The sequence below is a fragment of the Rhyacophila brunnea genome, unplaced genomic scaffold (genome assembly GCF_057557595.1).
Source record: "Rhyacophila brunnea isolate RB1 unplaced genomic scaffold, BYU_Rbru_1.0 scaffold_81, whole genome shotgun sequence".
NCBI classification, from domain to species: domain Eukaryota; kingdom Metazoa; phylum Arthropoda; class Insecta; order Trichoptera; family Rhyacophilidae; genus Rhyacophila; species Rhyacophila brunnea.
The window spans coordinates 70476-74902 of NW_028233352.1; positions in this window are offsets into that span (position 1 = coordinate 70476).

Below are 4427 nucleotides of genomic sequence, written 5' to 3' on the forward strand. Positions count from 1 at the left end.
TTATCAAATTTGTGATAAATAAATTTGTAAGAAAAAAAGATTTTTTTATTGTTTCTCTGTTAACAATGCTTTTTGAATTAATATATAATGTTTCTAGCTATATATATTAAAATATTAAATGTAGAAATGTATCTTCATATTATCATATGATCTTGAATATTTAATATGGGGCCTATTATTTATACAATAAAATTGAAAATATTGATTAGAATAAAATCATATCATATAGAATTAATAGGATATTTAATGGCGTGTATATGAAATATTAACGTTTTTATTGACTTAGTGAGTGCAGTTACCCCCATATAGCAGATACTATAAATTTTCTTTATAGCTTATATCCATTATCCAGCTTTCAAAAAAAATTTGATTTAATAAATCTACTAAAGCATTTTTTTCATTTTATTAAACATAAAAATATGTTTTATCAAAGATTTTTATTTGTTGGTTATTTGGATTTTTAGCTTTTTATAGTTGTTCAAGCAAAACTTTAGACTGCTCTATAGACAGGACTCGAATAATACTTCTTTTAATCTCACAATCTGTTCAATCTTTACTGATACATCTTCATCACTCAAAACTTATTAGTTCAAGTGTCTCCCTCAACCTCCTTCTTTATGCGTAGGCTTCCGCTTCAATTGGCATTGGTAACTTCTTAATATATGATTTATGGAAAAACATTCTTAAAAATAAATAATAAATGGAAAATAAAATGGCAATTATTAAAAAATATAAATTATACATTCATTTTGTATTCATGCAAAAAAAAATTCTTCAATAAGTCTTTTTTTATTACAAATAAATTTATATATTTAATATTAATATTATATTTTACGCTTAAATCAAAATACAAAATCTTAAAACGGATCATAGATGAGACATACATTGCGTCACCTAATTCGCAAGACACTTGTATCCATATAATTTGAGAGAAGAAAAATTGTTGATGAAGACAGAATAGGTAAAAAAACATTAAAAGAGATTTCCGATCTTCACGATAAAAGTATGCACTGTGCTAAAATAAATTTAAGAATTACAAAATTCAACCCAGAGGTGCAAATAATTAATGGAATGCAAAAAATTCATATAGGTCATGATAAAAATGAAGATTTTTTTTTATAAATAAAATCAATAAGATGAATTTTTTATGTATATCCATTTTTAAAATATACAATATCGTAAAAAATGTTTATATAAGACTTAGTTAACGCATTGTTATCATAAACTATAAAGAATAAATTTTACAAAAATATTATAATATATGAATAAAAATAGTTTTATTGAATTGCTTATATTATCAGTTAATTTAAAACAATTAAAAAAAGTATATGGTGATACAGCAATAGTTACATTGACACGGATTTAATAAAAAGAAGATATAAACAAAAGGTTACGCGGTTAATAATTCTAAATTACAAGCACATCTTGCGAATATAAATTAAATGCTGTTTATTTTTTAATTTATTTATCCAGTTGATATGAACAATTCAAAAATGTATTTGGTAGTAATTTTCTTACTAATTTCTGCAGCAAAAAAGGTTTTAAAAAAATATTAGAAGGGGGCATTTTTTTATCAGAAAATATATATAGGTTTCTGCTGTATATTATTAAATTAAACAATATCATTATTTACGAATATAATCTTTAAGTAAATATAATGATATTTATATAATATGAAAACTTTCATCCCACAAAACTGATATTAGTTATATGAATTTTTTAAACAAATTAAATTTTTATGTGTAAAAATATTACTATTTTATAATAAATAATGATTCTCTATAAAAAAATATAAAATCAAAATAAAAAATAAATTTATGGTCCAATAAACGCCTTTTTTATTATACCTATAAGGAAAAATGATAAAATATAAATATTTGTTAAATACATAATCATGTAATTGAATTCAAAGATCACATATAGCATTAGAAATGTGCTCTTTTATATTTTTAGAAAAATATACATATATCGAAATTTCATTATATTACTAAAAAGTATTACATGTGTAGATAGAGCTTATTAGTGAAGAGTCATAGTATTTTTATTTTTAGTCGCTTACTTATTATTCCAAGATTTATATATTATAATAATTTACTTTTTTGATTTTTCTGTATTGATTATTTTTAATAGTCCGAAATTTAACAAAAGAATATGTTTATAATTTACTTTTAATTCGGAATCGATTCGCTCAAATATATTTCATTGGGTGCTTTTGACTTCGATTTAGTCAAACTTTGAATTTACATCTTGATAATACAAACATTTTTATTTATGATTATTTTCGGATGCTCTAAAAAAAATTAGACTCTGATTTAATTTTTTCAAATGTCTTTTTTTTTCAAACATACTTATATATATTTTAATTGTTTTATCGATTTAATTAATAAATATATAATAAGGCTAAAATATTGTTGTAATTTTAGTTTTTGTCCTCAAGCACAGCTTGCTTGATCTATCTGCCGAAATATTGATACTTTTGGCTTTTTTATATTTGAAGTCTTCTTCAATATCTCTTCCAATCTATACTTTTTAGTTCAAAGATTTTAAACAATCACAAGGTTTGTATATATGCCTCAATCTGGTTAGTTACTTCGAGTTTTTTCGGATACTTTTTATGATATTGTGTTACAACACCCACCCAAGTTTAAAAACGAGATAATTTTGTATTCCACTTGTATATTGCTTACAGCTCGGATGCTAGCAGATCAGACTATTTTTTCGTTTTCAATACTAATCATATCAATTTCTATGAGAGTGATGCAATTCTTCTTTTTATCAATTATAAAAAATATCAGTTCTTTCTTTAGATGAATTTATATCAATTTTTATTCTTGTATCTACTTTGATAACCGTGAATAAATCTTACATTATTTCCTTTACTAAGTTTCTACGGATTTTTATGGTTTTTTTGAAATTATATTTCTTTCTCAGCATAAAGTGAAGACATCGTACTATTTCGTTATGTATTTACTATGGTCATGGCTAAGCATTTTTTTACATCTGCTTGCCAAGTATCGGAAATTAATAAAGAGTGGTTACATTGTGGGTGTACTCTTCTTATACCCAAGAAAACATTTCTATCCTGAATGAAACAGAACTATCACCTTCTAAAGGTCTTTTAGTTCCGTACTGTGACCACTTTGATGAGCCTAGACTTTCTAGCGTTTAAATATTATGCGTTTTGATGATTTTTTGTTGTGTATATTAATTTTTATTTTACACAATAAACTCTCTTTTTGCTTTAATATAAGCTCTGAAAGATCTAGGTTTGGCATTCCGTATTTTGTCTTCCTTAACTCGTTTATAAAGACCACATGCATCCATTTTCCTTTTCAAATTTAAGAAAAATAGCACACCTAGATAGTTGCACTATTTCTTGATCTAGTTATTATAGTAGCTGAAAGAGTATTCTTTCCAATTTTAATTCTATTTTTTCTGGACTACTTCTTAGTCTATTTCATTAAGGTAGAGGCGTTTTTTATTCGATGGTTGCATATGCATTCCTTTTTCAATCATTATTCTTCCAATAATATCGTCTAAATTTTAAATAACCTTCGATCTCTGGCTTTAATAACCCTATGTAGTAGTTGATTAATGATATTGCATGTTTATTAATTGCCATAATATAGTTTTTATCTTTACTTATAATTTGGCATATGGTTTTGGCCCGTTTCAACAGGAAATTTCTTATTTTCTTGATCGTTTTGAGTTTCGTTTTTATTTGGAGTCTTATATATTTTTAGATATTTATATCCATCTTTTTATTCTGATAATATTGCAACATCTATGCAGTTCAGGTTGTTAGTGGCAGACTTTTCTATGTTTATTTAAATCATAATGCATTCGAAAATTTTATTTGCTTCATTAGACATTGGTTTTAAGCTACTTTCGTCTTAGTAACAATCATTTAGATCGTTAATGAAAAGATAATGATTAGTTGTGAATGCTTTCTTTCTAGTTTTATTACTACGATGTATATTTTTTTTTGTTTAATCTACAGCTTAGTGGATCTGCATAACCAAGCAGCAGTAGGGATAGGCACACCTTGAAAAATTCCCTTTAAAATTTTTTTTTCTATTATTTCTTCATTATTATATCCTTGTGAGATTTAGCAGTTTTTTTATTAGTTTAGATATTAGAAAATCATCTATTTCTGTATGCTAAGATTTTTAAAGCAGTTTAAAAGATACTCGTGGTCAATTAACTCAAAAGGTTTTTTTATGTCGAAACCGTGTTACGTTTGGTTCTTTTTTGTGTTAGATATCTATCGCAACTTTATCATTTCCTGTTATTTAGCCCCCTTTACTCTTCTCAATATTCCAATTGGTTTCCCGGTGGTAAGTTTCGGGATTCGACGTTGTTCTGCAATATTATCGATTTAATAATTTGTGGTAAATATAAGTTTTATTCTGTTTATGGTTGGTTAT